Source organism: Syngnathoides biaculeatus, chromosome 10 (assembly GCF_019802595.1).
Source record: "Syngnathoides biaculeatus isolate LvHL_M chromosome 10, ASM1980259v1, whole genome shotgun sequence".
NCBI classification, from domain to species: domain Eukaryota; kingdom Metazoa; phylum Chordata; class Actinopteri; order Syngnathiformes; family Syngnathidae; genus Syngnathoides; species Syngnathoides biaculeatus.
Window position 1 is genome coordinate 3,339,322 of NC_084649.1, and position 19,031 is coordinate 3,358,352.

Below are 19,031 nucleotides of genomic sequence, written 5' to 3' on the forward strand. Positions count from 1 at the left end.
ACAATCCCTCAGCCACTTTAAGTCCTCCGGCTCTTTTTGTAAGTGATGGCCACTGAGCTGCCCTGATTAAAATGACAATAGTCTAATTAACTCGACCTTGGTGTCAGTGCACTAAAATGGCCGAGGGTCTGTCAGTTCCTGTTTGAGAACCTTTTGTCTGCTCATTGTCCAAAACCAAGATTTTTTGTTTTTTGCCCATAAAAAAAATACCTCAACCTTACTTGATGAGATTCACTAATGGCAATTATTTCTCAAAAACTAATTAAATCTTGACGTGTCAGATGATTTTTTTTGTTCATTATAGTACTCTTATGCTATCCTTTGAACGGGACTAATAACACTAAAATACTGTATGAAATCAAAAATGTTTTAATTTGTTACTCCGTTTCATTCATTTTAGTGTGTGTCACTTAGGCCTGCTGCCTCCTGTGCAATGCACTCTAACCTGATTGGACCAGCTCATTGCATAAAAAGGACATTTATTGACTGACCTCCTTACACATTGAACCACTGGATATATGGATGCCCTGAACAGTGAACCTGTACAGGTGTTTGATGCTGATGTTTTGTTTGATCATATTTGTTCAACCATAAAAAAGATTAATGAAGAAGCGAGTTATGAGAGAGGATGTGGACGAGACTGTGGATATTTAAGTCTCACTGACTTTGAACTCTCATTTGAATGCAGCCAGGGAGGTATGTACCTTGAGCATACACATGGCAGCCATTGGGTGAAGCTTCTGTGCATTTTGATTGGCTGTAATCCACAATGTTGGGACGATGTGCACTGGCGTTTCAAATTATGTATCGTTGCAAAACCAGTGGCAGAGTGATCGGCAGTCATGAAACCAGTTGCCAAACCATATCCAGTCTGTGTCAGTTCAGTCCGGTTCAGCAGTGTTGCTTGGTGTGTGAGTAAGCCTTTAGAATTTGTAGCTACCTATAAAAGATGAATGGCAAGAATGCATGCTCTGCACATAACCTTTTACTTTGTGTCTTTGAAATTGACTCTACTAGGAACTCTATAAATTCTTACCTTTTAATGAACTCATCTTAAACACGTTTGAGCCAGAAAAGACCAAAAAAAGCTTTGTCAAGTCGAAACAGTTAATACTACTATTGGTGATAGGGGCGTATAGGGAGATAATTATGCTTTAGACGTATCCATTCTTTTGAAAGTGAGCATATCTTTCATCCTAATATATGCAGACATCTCTTGACAAGACACAGATAATTCATTTTGTTTTGACTTACAACAACCTCTCTTGCCTGTCTAGCTGATATGGGAAATCTGTGAATGAAGCCTGTCGTTGAGGTCTTCCGTCTTTATATCTGCTTGTCTGTGATTATTTGATGAAAAACTCTTTGTAGAACATGGGATAAGTACATACAGTGAAGAAAATGTTTGAACACACTGCTATATTGCAGGTTCTCCCACTTAGAAATCATGGAGGGGTCTGAAATTTTCATCACAGGTGCATGTCTATTGTGAGAGAGATAATCTAAAAAAAAAAATCCAGAAATTGCAGCGTATGATTTTTTTTAAAAAACATTTTTGTGATGCAGCTGCAAATAAGTATTTGAACTCCTGAGAAAAACTATGTTAATATTTGGTACTGTAGTCTTTGTCTGCAATTACAGAAGTCAAATGTTTCCTGTAGTTGTTCACCAGGTTTGTACACACTGCAGGAGGGACTTTGGCCCACGCCTCCACACAGATCTTCTCTGGGCTGTTGTTGAGAAACACGGAGTTTCAGCTCCCTCCAAAGATTTTCTATTGGTTTTAGGTCTGGAAACTGGCTAGGCCACTCCAGAACCTTGATATGCTTCTTATGGAGCCACTCCTTGGTTTTCCTGACTGTGTGCTTCGGGTCATTGTCATTTTGAAAGACCCAGCCACCACCCATCTTCAATGCTCTGCACGAGATAAAGAGGTTTTCCCCCAAAATCTCACAATGCATGGCCGCGGTCATCCTCTCCTTAATACAGTGCAGTCATCCTGTCCCATGTGCAGAAAAACACCACCAAGCATGATGCTACCACCCCCATGCTTAACAATGGGGATGGTATTCTTGGGATGGAACTTATCACTCATCTTCCTCCAAACACAGTTAGTGGAAATACGAAAGTTCCATTTTGGTCTCATCTTACCACAAAACCTTCTCCCATTACTCCTCTGTATCATTGACAAGCTTAAGACGGGCTTTGACATGTGCTGGTTTAAGCAGGGGAACCTTCTATGTCATGCATGATTTCAAACCATGATGTCTTAGTGTATTACCAACAGTCACCTTGGAAATGGTGGTCCCAGCTCTTTTCAGGTCATTGACCAAGTCCTGTTGTGTAGTCCTGGGCTGATTACTCACCTTTCTAAGAATCATTGAGGCCCCACGAAGTGATATCTTGCATGGGGCTCCACTCCGATTGAGATTGACCATCATGTTTAGCTTCTTCCATTTTTTAATGATTGCTCCAACAGTGGACCTTTTTTCACCAAGTTGCTTGGCAATTTCTCCGTAGCCCTTTCCAGTTGTGTGGAGTTCTACAATTTTGTCTCTGGTGTCTTTGGACAGTTCTTTGGTCTTGGCCATGTTACAAGTTTGAGTCTTACTGATTCTATGGGGTGGACAGGTGTCTTTATGCAGCTAACGACCTCACACAGTTGCATCTGATTCAGGATAATACATGGAGTGGAAGTGGACTTTTAAAGGTGGAGTAACAGGTCCTTGAGGGTCAGAATTCTAGTTGATAGACAGGTGTTCAAATACTTATTTGCAGCTGTATCACACAAATTGTTAAAAAAATCATACATTGTGTTTTCTGGATTATTCTTTTTAGATTATCTCTCACACAGTGGACATGCACCTACAATGAAAATTTCATACCACTCTATGATTTCCAAGTGTGAGAACTTGCAATACAACAGGGTATTGAAATACTAATTTTCTTCACTGTACATGTACTTGGAAAAGAAAAGGAATTTCAGAATACATTTCAATCTGACTCAATTGGCCTTGCACCTCATAACAGAAAATATTTGTTAAATCATTGAACTGGCCATCATTACTTTATCATCGGTCCTTCATGTTTTCTTTGAACAATATTACACAACTTACAAATTCTGATTGGATAATCAAGCATATGAGGACAACTTTGTTTAATTGTGGATACAAGTAGGGCTGTGAATTTCAAAATAAGAGCAAGTCAATAAAGTATTATATGTGTAAATGAAGTGTTTAACTGTAGAATAATTCTTTAAAAAAAACATCCATCCATTTTCTACCGTTACTCTGGGTCGGGTCGCGTGGGCAGTAGCTTTAGCAGGGATACCCAGAGTTCCCTTTCCCCTGCTACTTCATACAGGTACAGATAATACTTCATGTTTTGATCATATGGGGAGAAGCAAAGTCATGCATTGTAAAAATGCATATATACATAGAAGGCTTTTCCAGAATTTTTTGGGTCAATTTTAAAGGTGCTTGTTATACATGGGTGTAGATTATACATGAGAAATTACGGTAATCCATTTCAGGAGGTTGTTTGACTTGTGTGTAACATATGCCTTCATTTTTGCAGACCAGACATCATCATCAAAAAACTGACGTGTTTGTCTTGCCATCGGGAGGTGCAAAGGCATGAGGCACACATAGGGGTGTATAGAGCAGTGTGCATATTAACTTGTCCATGAAGAAATTCACATCTAGTGTGTGAGTGTATGCAGCCGTATGTTTTGCTTGTGTGTTGTGTGCAAGAAACCGTACTTCCCTTCACCCCCTAACAGTACTCTCGCGTTTCATGATCTGTTCACCAGGGTCTCGGTGCTCCTGCACAAGTTGGCTGCTTTTGAGCCGTCTGTTGTTATTATTGTCCATTAATTGGCTTCAACAATGGAATGCATGTCGCGCCTTTTTGTCTTTGAAACCTAATAGCATGTTTGCTTTCCTCATTTCTCACTGCTCTGTTGTCTGATGCTTCCTTTTATATTTTCAAAATGACGTCAAGAACAGTTATTACAATATAGTATGGAACAGAATAAAAAATATTCTGCATTCCATTCAATGTTACAACATGAATGTTACCCTATATCTGTAATTCCACACATCAATACATCCTTAGAACTATAAGGCTGATTGTCTTACCAGTCGCATCAACATGCTGCCTCAATGAGATAGTTTTCCACTTTGATTCAATATGAAAACACGTTTATATTTTCTTACAAGACATTGAAAATTGCAAAGATGGTGCTCCAAAATGACCACTGGGCTTTTGCACGTATACGCCTACGAGGAGTGTGGATTCGGCCAGAGGGGAGAGGGAGGGCGTAGTGATTGAGGCAACATTCTATTCTTGCTAGCTTCAACACTACACACTGCAACTTTAATACAGATCTGGAGATTTAATCCATCCGTCAATCCTTCCATCCAGCGATCCATCCATCAATTTTCTACCACTTCTCCGGGTCGGGTCACGGGGGAAGTAGCTTCAGCAGGGATACAGAGACTTCCCTTTCCCCCGCCACTTCTTCCAGCTCTTCGGGAAGAATCCCAAGGCGTTCCCAGACCAGCTGAGAGATATAGTATCTCCAGCATGTCCTAGGTCGTCCTCAGGGTCTCTTTCTGGTGGCACATGCCCGGAACACCTCACCAGGGAGGAGTCTTGTAGGCATCCAGATCAGATTCCCCAGCCACCTCATTTGGCTCCTCTCAATGCAGAGGAGCAGCGAGTCGATACTGATCCTCTCCCGGATGACTGAGCTTCTCACCGTATTTCTAAGGGAGAGTCCTGTCTTACCTTACTTGTGAACAAGACCCCAAGTTACATGAACTCCTCTTCTTGGGGCAGGATCTAACCCCAACCCGGAAAGGGGCCACCATGCTTTTCCGACTGAGGACCATGGTCTCCGATTTGGAGGTGCTGATTCTCATTCCAGCCACTACATACTCGGCTACGAACCATTCCAGTGAGTTTGGTACCCCATACTCCCAAAGAACCCCCCACAAGACTCCCCGAGGGACATGGTCGAACGCCTTTTCCAAGTCCACAAAACATATGTAGACTGGTTGGACTCCCATGCACCCTCGGGGATCCGGCCGAGGGTGTAGAGTTGGTCCACTGTTCCCCGGCCAGGATGAAAACCACATTGCTCCTCCTGGTTCTAAGATTCAACTTCCGACTAACCCTCCTCTCCTGGACCCCTGAATAGACTAAAGAGTGTGATCCCCCTATAGTTGTAACACACCCTCCGGTTCCCCTTCTTAAAGAGTTTGTAATGTCAAAAATCTAACGCAAATTATCTTCTCTAAACAAAAATATATGTTCAACTGTAACGTAAAATGCACATCTTGTTCGATGTTTTTACCAAAAAACATGAGTGTTAATTTAAGTCCACGAACTTTGACCTAGTTTCCTGTACCTTAAAAACACTTCCTTTCCTGTACCTTACCTCTGACGTCACAACTAGGAGACCTGTTGTTGTGGGACAAGCATTAACCTGGAGCCTCCCTTGTTTACGCCATAGAAAAATCCATTCGTTTCGAGAATTCCTCAGTGATTGTGAGCTAAAACCAATCCGTAAAAATGGTGAAGAGGTGTGTGGTTCAGTTTTGTAGCAATTAGTTATTCTGGTCATAGTTTACATTATTTTCCAAAAGACCCAATCCTCAGAAGAAAGTGGGTAAGGTTTGTGCAAATGAAGAGGTCTAAATTTTTCAAAACGGGTTAGCTCTCTGTCATATGCAGTGAACATTTCACCTTGGAGTCTTTTACTGATGAACTCATATCTGAGATGGGTTTTAAATGTTAAAACCTGGGTTAGTGGCAACCATACAGCCTGTTCCAACACCTGAACAAATCGGTATTGATAAAGGGACACGGATGGATGTATTGAAGAAGCACAGGTTTATTTCATTTCACTTTATTTCATTCTGATTCCTGATTCTGATGTTTATCCTGTTCTATTATATACTGCAATAACCAATGTTCCCTCTGAGCCGCACGTGTTCACAATTTTGGACTGCTGATGTGGTCTCTGTGGATAGACAACGGAATCAGAATCAGCTTTATTGTCCGTGTAAAAATACACAAGGAATTTTTCTCCTGCAGTCGGTGTGGCCCTGATACGACATTCAGAAGAAAGAACAACAAAGTAACTAGAACAAAGAACAGGAGACATTTTTGATTATAGGAACTCTTCCTTATAAGAGTCATTTGGAACGGAGAGAGTGCGTCAACGTCCCACATTGTGTTAAGCTAGTACAGAGTGCCAGTACAGATCGCCTTTACCCATTCGCAGTTCACATAATAGACCAGTGCAATGACAATTGTGCAAAGGGAACAGTTTAAAGTGACGAATCGTACGACATTCTGCATTGCACACACAAAAAAGAAATCCAACCTGGGTTCAAAATATAACATACAACTATTTAGTTTTGTAATGTGATTCAGTTAGTGAGAGGGAACTGGTTGCTACATTCAATGGCACAATTCACATGCGTACTGTAAAAAACGAAAAGGAGTCACTACTGGGTTGGTCGCTTTGTTACTGAACACTTCGGCAGCACACAAAACTCTCTGCTACACTCACTCTCCCGCCTAGTTAACCTTACGCTGCCCACCTCCGCTCTTAAAGGGGTACACTCATAGTTACAGATGTTACAGTTCTTACCCAGGCCATCAATGTGGTTTCCAGTGACAGCGTCCTTATGTGATGTCACCACCCATTCCTTAGTTAGCAATGTAACTTGAATGATGCCAAGCTGACCACATTGCACACATCTGATGTTGCTGACAGTGGTCAAAGAGACCACTCAGGGCCTTAAAGAGATTGTAATGTGTAATTTCTAGTGCAAATGATCTTATTTATATGAAAATATATGTTCAACTGTACCATAAAATACATATCCTGTTAGATGTTTTTTTTCCAAAAATATGTTTTTGTTCAGTGAACTTTGACCTAGTTTCCATCACCTGAAAAACGACTCATTTCGGGTTCGGAGCCTCTGACGTCACTCAAGGCAGACCGGTGGTGCGACTGACATGAGCACGGAGACTCGGTTTTTTTCGAGAATTCTTCAGTGATTGTAAGCTAAAACCAATCCATAACAAAAGGGAACACGTGTGTGGTTCAGTTTTGTAGCAATTCGAATAATTCTGGTCACAGTGTGCATTATTTTCTCAAAGCTCCAAGGCTCATTAGACGTTAGGTAAGCTTTGTGCAAACGAAGACAGGTAGTTTTACCAAACCCGATCAACACTGCCACATGCAGTGAACATTTCACCTGAACCTGGACACGCGTCGACAAGCTCAGTCGCGCCACACAAAGGACCAAAACTGCAAAGAGAGTTTTGTTAAAAGACAAGTTGCGGAGGTATGTTGATAATCTTTTATTTCCCTTTACATGGTTGAATGATCAAAGCACGTCATATTTAGCAAAAAATATTTTATTGCAGCACATACTCTGACCATTCACAACTAGAAAAACAGGATAATGTGTACAAATGGCGGCACGGTGGAGCAGCTCTCACAGTACTGAGAACCCGTGTTCAATCCCAGCCCTCCATGTGTGGAGTTTGCATGTTCTCTCCATGCCTTCGTGGGTTTCCTCCCACGCCCCAAAAACATTAATTGGAGACTCTAAATTGCCCCTATATGTGATTTTGAGTGCGGCTGTTTGTCTCCATGTGCCCTGTAATTGGTTGGCAATCAGTTCCTAACCTAACCCGAACCCTGCCTCTTGCCCATTGAAAGCTGGGATAGGCTCCAGCACTCCTGCGACCCTCGTGAGAATAATTGGCTAAGAAAATGGATAACAGATACAAACCTTTTTGTTTTATTTTATTTATTACTTTTGTTGCAGATTTTTTATTTTAATAAACTATTACATAACATTAAAACAAGCAGTATTACATACAAGTCACAAAGGTTGATGTACTGTGCATCCAAGAGAGCAGGTGGAAAGGTAGTAAGGCTAGAAGTTTAGGAGCAGGGTTTAAATTATTCTACCACGGAGTAGATGGGAAGTGAAATGGAGTAGGGGTTATTTTAAAGGAAGGGCTGGCGAAGAATGTCGTGGAGGGGAAAAGAGTATCAGATCGAGTGATGAGGCTGAAATTTTAAATTGAGGGTGTAATGTATAATGTGGTCAGCGGCTATGCCCCACAGGTAGGATGTGACCTCGAGTTGAAAGAGAAATTCTGGAAGGAACTAGACGAAGTAGTCCTGACCATCCCAGAGAGAGAGAGAGTTGTGATTGTGCAGATTGTAATGGACATATTGGTAAAGGAAACAGGGGCGATGAAGAAGTGATGGGTAAGTACGGCATCCAGGAAAGGAACTTTGAGGGACAGATGGTGGTGGACTTTGCAAAAAGGATGGAGATGGCTGAAGTGAACACTTATTTCCAGAAGAGGGAGGAACATATAATGACCTACAAGAGCGGCGGTAGAACCACGCAGATAGATTATATTTTGTGCAGACGATGTAATCTGAAGGAGGTTACTGACTGTAAAGTAGTGGTAGGGGAGAGTGTAGCTCGACAGCATAGGATGGTAGTATGTAGGATGATTCTGGTGGTGGGTAGGAAGATTAAGAAGACAAAGGTAGAGCAGAGAACCATGTGGTGGAAGCTGAGAAAGGAAGAATGTTGTGCGGCCTTTCGGAAAGAGGTGAGACAGGCTCTTGATGGACACCAGAAGCTCCCGGAAGACTGGACTACGACAGCCAAGGTAATCAGAGAGACAGGCAGGAGAGTACTTGGTGTGTCTTCTGGTAGGAAAGGGGAGAAGAGACTTGGTGGTGGAACTCCAAAATACAGGGAGTCATACAAGGAAAGAGATTAGCGAAGAAGAAGTGGGACACTGAGAGGACTGAGGAGAGGCGAAAGGAGTACATCGAGATGCGACGTAGGGCAAAGGTAGAGGTGGCAAAGGCTAAAGAAGAGGCATATGAAGACATGTACACCAGGTTGGATATGAAAGAAGGAGAAAAGTATCTCTACAGGTTGGCCAGACAGAGGGATAGAGATGGGAAGGATGTGCAGCAGGTAAGGGTGATTAAGGATAGAGATGGAAATGTGTTGACTGGTGCCAGTAGTGTGCTAAATAGATGGAAAGAATACTTTGAGAAGTTGATGAATGAAGAAAATGAGAGAGAAGGAAGAGTTGAAGAGGCAAGTGTGAAGGACCAGGAAGTGGCAATGATGAGTAAAGGGGAAGTCAAGGTACAGGTAAAGGCACTACAAAGGATGAAAAATGGAAAGGCAGTTGGTCCTGATGACATACTGGTGGAGGTATGGAAGCAATTTGGAGAGATGGCTGTGGAGTTTTTGGACCAACTTATTCAACAGAATACTAGCGAGCGAAAAGATGCCTTAAGAATGGAGGAAAAGTGTTCTAGTTCCCATTTTTAAGAACAAAGGTGATGTTCTGAGCTGTGGGAATTATAGAAGAATAAAGTTGATGAGCCACACAATGAAGATATGGGAAAGAGTAGTGGAAGCTAGACTCAGGACAGAAGTAAGTATCTGCGAGCAACAGTATGGTTTCATGACTAGAAAGAGTACCACAGATGCATTATTTGCCTTGAGGATGCTCGTGGAAAAGTACAGAGGTCAGAAGGAGCTACATTGTGTCTTTGTGGATCTAGAGAAAGCCCATGACAGAGTACCAAGAGAGGAACTGTGGTACTGCATGCGTAAGTCTGGTGTGGCAGAGAAGTATGTTAAAATTGTACAGGACATGTATGATGGCAGCAGAACAATGGTGAGGTGTGCTTTGGTGTGACAGAAGAATTTAAGGTGGAAGTGGGACTGCATCGGGGATCAGCTCTGAGCACCTTCCTGTTTGCAGTGGTAATGGATAAGGTGACAGATGAGGTTAGACTGGAATCCCCTTGGACCATGATTTTCGCAGATGATATTGTGATATGCAGTGAAAGCAGGGAGCATGCAGAGGAACAATTAGAAAGATGGAGACATGCACTGGAAAGGAGAGGAATGAAGATTAGCCGAAGTAAAACAGAATATATGTGCGTGAATGAGAGAGGTGGAGGGGGAAGAGTGAGGCTACAGAGAGCAGAGATAGCGAGGGTGGACGACTTCAAATATTTAGGATCAACAATCCAGAGCAATGGTGAGTGTGTTAAGGAAGTGAAGAAACGGGTCCAAGCAGGTTGGAACAGCTGGCGAAAGGTGTCCTGTGTGTTATGTGACAGAAGAGTCTCTGCTAGGACAAAGGGCAAAGTTTACAAAACAGTGGTGAGGCCGCCCATGATGTACGGATTAGAGAAGGTGGCACTGAAGAAACAACAGGAAGTAGAACTGGAGGTGGCAGAAATGAAGATGTTGAGCTTCTTGCTCGGAGTGAGCAGGTTGGATAGGATTAGAAATGAGCTCATTAGAGGGATAGCCAAAGTTGGATGTTTTGGAGATAAGATTCGAAAGAGCAAACTTTGATGGTTTGGACATGTTCAGAGGCGAGAGAGTGAGTATATTGGTGGAAGGGTGCTGAGGATGGAGCTGCCAGGCAAAAAAGCGAGAGGAAGACCAAAGAGAAGGTTTATGGATGTGGTGAGGGAAGACATGAGGGCAGTTGGGGTTAGAGAGGAAGATGCAGAAGATAGGCTAAGATGGAAAAAGATGACACGCTGTGGCGACCCCTAACGGGACAAGCCGGAAGGAAAAGATTACACACAAGTCACTCACAGGTCACCAGTTTGCAACTTATCAAAAACAATTTGTGAACCATTAAATAGAATGAAATAAACCTGTGCTTCTTCAATACATCCATCCATCCATCCATTTTCTTTCCCGCTTATCCTCATGAGGGTCGCGGAGAGTGTTGCAGCCTATCCCAGCTTTCAACTGGCAGGAGGCAGGGTACACCCTGAACTGGTGGCCAGCTAATCTCAGGCCACATGGAGACAGACAACAGTGGCATTCACAATCACACCTTGGTGCAATTTAGAGTCACCAATTAATGCATGTTTATGGGATGTGTCAGGACACCAGAATGCTCGGTGAAAACCAACGGAGGCACGGTTAGAACATGCAAACAAACAGGCAGGGCCGGGATCGAACTGGGTCCTCAGAACTGTGAGGCCAACGCTTTACCAGCTCGGCCACTGTTTTAGGAATACGTTTTTTTAATGTTATAAACTTTAACCTTATTTTTCTATTAATTACAAATGTTGCAGGAAGCATCTTCTGCACAAGAGGTTGACATCGAACGAGCAGATGCTGAATCTCCATCTTTGGTCCATTCCAAAATTTGGCAGACTGAAATGCCTATTCATGACGGAATACATCTTTCCGACAGCAGAGAGAATACTGCAATATGTATTTCAACCTCAGGTGTTCTCAAAGTACTGATATTGAGAGACCAAATAATTCTGTGCTGATGTTATCGAATATATTTATACAACATATAAGTATACAGTTCAATAAAAATTATATGATTCTACTTCTGTGGTGTCTGTTTACTTCATATACAAAAATTTAGATCAACATTTACACAAAGAAAAACTAAATTAGGATGTAGACCATTTAAATCCTGTGTACTCTTGGCCCTCTGAATCAGGAAAGGTGTCACGAATCTTTGACACACAGCAGTAAGTGGCACGCGAAAAATTTCCCAACACCATCTCACAAGCTGTTTATCAGGAGTATGTTGCATTTACTTGAAAATATAACAATTTTCCAGAATGGGACTTTGTTTGAACAAGCATTGGTTGGACAAAGGCTGCTTTTAGTAGGGCGACACGCAGGAGCAGCTGTAAAACGTTGGTCTTACAATTATGAGGACTCTGGTTCAATCCCGGCCCACCTGTGTGAAGTTTGCATGTTCTCCCCGTGCCTGCATGTGTTTTCTCCGGGATGTCCAGTCGGGGTCTCCACTTCCTTCTGCTTGATGTCAGCTGGGATAGGTTCCAGCACTCCCGTGACCCTTGTGAGGATAAGTAATGAAGTAAATGGATGGATGAATGTAAATGGCAAAAAGCTGGGCTGATTAGGAGAAATATTGTTTTTTTTTTTTTAATAGCTCTTACTCATGTTGTGAATAATTTAGTCACTGCCGATAATGTTCCTGGAATTGTAAGTAGGCAACCTTCAATACCCACGGGTTCAGACTGGCAATAAATCCTGGTTGCTCCGTCATGCACTGTAGTTGATTTGGATAATCTGCCATTTTCTGGTGAATATGTTCGACTCTCATGGCAACAAAAACTCCCTTCTGTTGTTTCCATAGGAGTGCATCATTTACATGCACACCTGTGAATATCATAAATAAATAAAAATCTGTTCGCATTCACTAACTTTTACATGCCCAAACACCCATATCAGTCCAGTAAACGGAACCATCCACCCCTTTTACTCTTGTATTTTAAGCATTTGGTGCCCAAACAAAACCACAAGACACCGGTTTACTATTTTCATTAAAAAGTTTTGTGGTTTTGCTCGTGAGACCTTGGAAAAATTTTGACTAAAATGGGGTTTGGACGGGTCTGGGTAATGTCTAGTTATGGCATCTGTTTAGCACGTTAAATTACATTGATGGTGAAGCAAGTTAAGGCCAACTATTGCTCTCAAATTAACTTGACACCATTTTAAACGGATTTTGTTCATTGAAATCTTTTTTTGTGAAAATATACCATTTTAGACTGTGGTCTCCGTGATCATCTTCTGTTTGTTATGGTGCGATAATGAACGCGCCTTGTACACACAAAATAGTGACGCACGTTGTACTGCTGATACTTTCTCATACAACAAGCACAGGCGGATCCATCGCGATGGACAATGAATGGCTGGGAACTCGCATCACTATTTGCTAATTATACGGCGTTTGCATATTTTTAAAACAAGACCGAAAACTTTGTATATACATTCAAGATATTGTAGCCTTTACTATTTATCATTTTATGACTAATTAAACCAAACAAGAAATGCTTACCAGTCCATAGTGGTCCCTGCGTCTTACTTGAACTTCATGGGCAGCCATTTCGTCTCCATTCCAACGTGTATGCTGTCTAACTGGCTCAAATTGGTAACCTTTAACGCCTTTATGAAGCTCAAATTCTTCACTGTCTTCGTGAGACCCTTCAGAATAGTGTTCATCAGTCGAAATATCGGAAAATTCGTCGTCGTTCTCACAATGTACTCCAGTGGTCGCCATGTGGTCACCTTTAGTGACAAATCGGGTCTAGTCGTCTATTTCCGCTGTGTTGTCGTGTTTTTCCGGTGGATCAAGCAATGTGCAATATTTTGTTGCCGATAATCGAAAAATAAAATAGTTTCCTTCATAACTAATTTCAGATTCAAATTCTGAATAAAAAACTGTAAAATATTACCAAAAAGGTGCATTAGGTGCTGACATACACTATTGTGGTGTTTACATAATTCACCCGCGGGACCTCGAGTTGGGGTGCGGGGTTCCACACGGACTGTTTTTGTTGTTGCGCTTCCGGAGCAAAAGGTTAACAGAGTTCCCGCCGTTATGCGAGTAGTTTGGTGATGTCGAACAATAAAGCAAGTTCTGTTTCTGTGTCCGACACTCCGCCTCCGACTCCTTTTCTCCGGCGCTACACTGGAGGGCCCGACGGCTTGATCCCGAGAAGCTAGCAGTCGCTAAGTCCGAGTTTGCCAACATGGAGCGTCTGGGCATCGTCCGCCGCTCGGATAGCCCGTGGGCCTCGCCACTACACATCGTCCCTAAACCGAGTGGTGGGTGGCGACCGTGTGGTGACTACCGCCGCCTTAACGACGCCACTACGCCCGACCGCTACCCTGTTCCACACATTCAGGACTTCTCAGCCCACCTGGCAGGCAAAATCTTGTTCTCCAAGGTCGACCTGGTGCGCGGGTATCACCAGGTTCCCGTGCACCCCTCAGACGTTCCCAAGACAGCTGTAATCACTCCGTTTGGACTGTTCGAGTTTCTGAGGATGCCGTTTGGTCTTAAAAACGCGGCACAATCTTTCCAGCGTTTAATGGATTCTGTGCTCAGGGACTTGCCATTTGTGTTCGTCTATTTGGATGACATCCTCGTCGCCAGCTCCTCGGAGGATGAACATCTGATGCACCTCCGCGACCTCTTCGCAAGACTTGAGCAGCATGGCCTGATCATCAACCCGGCAAAGTGTGTGTTTTCGGGGTGCCCTCTATCCAGTTCCTCGGGCACCTCATAGACAAGAACGGCGCCGCCCCCCTTCCGGCAAAGGTGGAGGCCGTCTCCGCTTTTCCCCGACCTCGCTCGGCTCGGGGCCTCCGGGAGTTCCTGGGGATGGTGACTTTCTACCACCGGTTCATCCGCCGGGCGGCCCACATCATGCGCCCGCTCTATGAGGCTCTTAAAGACAAGGCCCCCAACCGGGACGTTGAATGGACGGCCGAGAGGAGGATGGAAGCCTTCGAGGCTACGAAGGCCGCACTGAGTCGTGCCGCTATGCTGGCTCACCCGACCCACGGGGCCCCTGTCGCTCTCACTACCGATGCATCGGACTACGCTGTTGGAGCCGTATTCGAACAGTGGGTCGGCGGCGCCTGGCAACCGCTTGCCTTTTTCAGCCGTCAGCTGGTCCCCAGGGAGCGCAAATACAGCACGTTCGATAGAGAGCTCCTCGGCCTCTGGCTGGCGAAACGCCACTTCCGCTCCCTATTGGAAGGCCGTGAGTTCACGGCATATGTGGACCATAAACCCCTCACTTTCGCCATGTCCAAGGTGGCCGAGCCGTGGTCCGCCCGCCAGCAACGCCAACTGTCGTTCATCTCTGAGTACACGACGGACATCCAACACATCGCCGGCAAATCCAATGTGGTCGCGGACTGCCTCTCCAGGGCGATCGTTGGCACTGTGCATCTGGGTCTCGACTACTCCCGCATGAGCGCAGACCAGGCCTCGGACCACGGGGTGCAGGCCCTCAAGACTTCTGACACGGGTTTGCGCCTGGAGGAAGTCGCGGTTGGTGACTCGGGGCGTCAGGTTGCTGTGCGACCTCTCGGCTGACCAGCCTCGGCCGCTGGTCCCTGCAAACTGGCGAAGAGCTGTTTTCGAGGCGGTCCACAACCTCTCCCACCCCGGAAGGAAACCGTCCGTGAGGCTGGTGGCCCAGAAGTTCGTGTGGCGCGGTCTCAAGAAAGATGTGCAGGCCTGGGTCGACTCGTGCGTGGCCTGTCAGCGGGCTAAGGTGCATCGCCACACAAAAGCCCCCTTGGAGCCCTTTGCTGTCCCCGAGAGGAGGTTTGACCACGTCAACGTTGACTTGGTAGGTCCACTTCCTCCCTCGCACGGATTCACCTACTTGCTCACCATGGTGGACAGGACGACCCGCTGGCCCGAAGCCGTTCCCCTCTCCTCGACAACGTCGTCAGACGTGGCCCGGCGTTCATCGGCACGTGGGTTGCACGCTTCGGGACACCGTGCGACCTTTCTTCAGATCGTGGCCCTCAGTTTACCTCTGAACTCTGGAACGCAGTCGCTGAGAGTTTGGGGGTCAAGCTGCACCGCACTACCGCCTATCACCCCCAGGCGAACGGTCTTTGCGAGCGGTTCCACCGCTCCATGAAAGCAGCCCTGCGTGCCGGCTTGACGGACGGCAACTGGTTGGATAAGCTCCCGTGGGTCATGCTCGGCCTCAGGTGCGCCCCCAAGGAGGACCTGTTGTCCTCATCCGCCGAACTCGTCTACGGCCAGCCACTGCGGGTCCCCGGCGAATTCATCCCGGACGCCACAGCGCCCTGGTCCGCAGCCAGGCAACGGTCCTCCCTGCTGGAGGCCGCAAAAGGGTTTGCGCCGGTTCCCACGTCGCAACATGGCACCCCAGCTGCCCGGCTGCCCCGTCACCTGCGCTCTGCGGATTTTGTGTTTGTTCGTCATGACGCCCACCGTGGACCTCTCCGCCCCCCATACGACGGGCCGTTCAGGGTCCTGGAGCATGGGGATAAGAGCCTGCTCGTGGACATTGGCGGCAGACCCGAGACTGTTTCCGTGGACAGGGTCAAACCCGCGCACCTGGACATTGCCCAGCCTTTGGGGTTGGCCCTCCCCCCGCGCCGGGGTCGTCCCCCTTTGCCCTGTGCCCCTGTGCCCGCCGGGGTACCCTTGACCCCGCCTGAGCCCTTGTCCCGTGACTCAATGGACAGTGGGGCCCCGCCCCCATCGGCCCCTACAGTGCACACTCGCCGGGGTCGGGTCATCATCCCTCCACGGCACAAGGATTTTGACTATGGGTGAATTCTGGGGGAGCTTGTGTGGTGTTTACATAATTCACCCGCGGGACCTCGAGTTGGGGTGCGGGGTTCCACACGGACTGTTTTTGTTGTTGCGCTTCCGGAGCAAAAGGTTAACAGAGTTCCCGCCGTTATGCGAGTAGTTTGGTGATGTCGAACAATAAAGCAAGTTCTGTTTCTGTGTCCGACACTCCGACTCCTTTTCTCCGGCGCTACACTATAAGTGTTTTCATCAGACACATAAAAAATTAGCTAGATGTAATGTTAAAGTAACATGATTTGCAAAATGGGAAAATTAGGTTAAATTTGTGCAAATGTTTGTGGAAGTGAATTTTTATTGGTTGACATGTCTGTAAACATCATTGTTAATTTAGTTTTAACAGTGATCTTATATAAACACTGATTTACAACTTAAATTAATTATATTACAAAATTGCTGGACATCTGAAAATTCTATGGTGGGTTTTCTAGTGCAATAAAACTCCAGAACTTGACAATGTTCATATGATGCTGTCCGTGATCATGCATGTTGCCATCTTTTCTGCTGGTGCAGTTGTCCTATTTATTTTCCGTTCGCTTCTCACCCAATATACAGAATGACGAGGTGTAACAGTGGGTGCTCCACTCCTGTAAAAGGGGATATTGATTTTAGTGTGAATTTATATGGTGGTGATGTGTGAAGTTCATTTATGAGCCACAACAGACCGTATCAAGAGTGCTTAGAGAAATTAATGGAATATCTTACTTAATGTAAATATTCATGAGCTCTCATCTTTTTATCAGCACAGTGTGAAACGTGATGAGAGCCTGTCCATTAGTGGACCTTGAGCTTGGGTTCATTTCTGGAGGGGTATCAATACATGTAAGCATATATTGTTAGAACAAAGCAATCCCCCATTGATTAGAAGTCTGGGGCAAAAGAACATATTGTGAAGCTGTTGCCCATTCCTAAAGAGAGAAGTCCCCTTCACAGGTTTATGGGTTTAATGAGTTGTTTTGCACCTGCTGTAGTTTTGAAACAGTTGTCCATTGCCATTGAAAAGCGATTGTGGCGGGGCTGTGTGGGTGGGGGGCGGTGTAGGTGAGAGATCGGATCAAAGTTTTATTGTCCCCCTCCTTAACAATGCTTGCAAGGGAAAATGTATAGGTGGTAGCCTGGGGCCACCACACTGTCTGCGCCCCCCCGTGACAAAACACTGCGTAAACACTATATAGGATCACAATGATTTATCTCAATATTCTTTATACAACGTATTTGGATCAACAAATAACCAAATGATCTGCACTCACTGTGTTGTTAGTTTACATTTTTTAACGCACTATATTAACAACATCCTTATGTGCTCCTTGCTCTTTGTTTGAAATTTGATTGATATTAGTAATTTATTTGTCTAACAGAGCATTGAGCTAACCCACCCAGAGGGTTAATTATCCCAACAATAATCTGGCCCATTCAAGTGAAATTTCCATGTCAGAGTGTGCGACGTTCTCCGTCAGCCGGTTGACGCAACATCCACTCGTATACCCTGACCCTGTGTTACCTGCTGCCCTACTGATCTAAATGGGAACATTACAGCCTTTTACGGTTTGAATCCAAGGCAATTATCTTGGTCTCATTAGGTCTTACGCTGTTGTATTTAGAGTACACAGAGAACACGCATACCATTACTATCTGGATCCAGTTGTTGCTCGTTTGTTTGAAGCAAATACCAATTTGCTTTCATTAAAATGATGGAACATCTTTCTAAATTTATACTAAGCATTAGGTACTCATTTGGCTCACAGGGCTTTTTCAGGTGATGGGAATTAATGGTGTTCAGTTGTTTGAAGCTGGAAATTAATTCATTTCATTTGTCACCACTTGCCATTGATTTACGATTCAACTGATGATGTGTTAATTGAAGTATCATTCATCAGAATAATAGGCTATATGAGTTAGAATGGTCCAGGTTTTGTTATTGTTAGCTTGTTTTGGACATACTGTAATAGATGATTGTTAGTGTATTTTTGCTCAAATGTTTAATGTAGATAAATACCTCGTTCATGGTCACACATTTGATTGACAAATTAATGGCAAAATGGGGAATGTCATCCCCCCTCCATATTTGAATACACTTTAATGCTTTTATTCAAATGCACCCGATATCTTATCCCACAATGACTTTTAAGTTTTCCATCAAAATATAATTTTGTTTCCTTCATTTTCCCCCTTTTTTGACTTGAGTGCTCGGTTGGGAAAGTCGTGTGAAAGCACTTTTACACACATTAATACCATATTTTCACGTCTATAAGGCGCACCTTATTAAAAGGCGCACTCTCAGAAGCTGGTGCAATTCCCGTATTTAACACACGTACAAGGTGCACTGTATTATTGGGTGCAGGCAGGGTGGCGCTCGCGAGACAGTGAGGTACAATGACACCTTTATTTTTGTAAGCAGAAGAACAACCTTGCACTTTTATTCCCCCGCTACAAGCAGTGGAAGCTAGTCATGAGTCAACACACCATCTTCACCCACGGTTTCACACCAAACCAAAATCTTTTCACCACAGCAAATTGAACAGCACAACCAGCAGACAACAAAACGATGAGCGAAGAAATAATTGGCACCAAACATGCACTTCAAACTTTATTTACATATACGTTTAGCTGTAGGATGTAGCTAAATAAAGCAATATTAGCTTAAAGCATACTGTAGCATCCATGCACGCTATTTAAAAAGTTACCGGATAGGAAACCGAGTTCAGTGGTACGTACTTTACTGGCCTATTTAACAGTGTAAATCGTGACTTCAGTTGTAGTTTAAGTATTTA

The 19,031-nt window shown here is 44.5% G+C and overlaps 1 protein-coding gene across 12 annotated transcripts in view; it reads left to right on the forward strand.

Moving 5' to 3' along the window:
• Nucleotides 1-19,031, forward strand: part of foxp1b (forkhead box P1b) — a 263,881-nt gene that overhangs the window by 77,697 nt on the left and 167,153 nt on the right. The window contains exon 1 of one of the 12 annotated variants that reach the window (XM_061831374.1): nucleotides 11,813-11,943. The exons of the other annotated variants lie outside the window; for them this stretch is intronic. The gene's annotated coding sequence lies outside the window, so the exon portion shown is untranslated. Of the gene's footprint in view, nucleotides 1-11,812; nucleotides 11,944-19,031 lie in introns of those variants that run through there. 12 annotated transcript variants of the gene reach the window in all.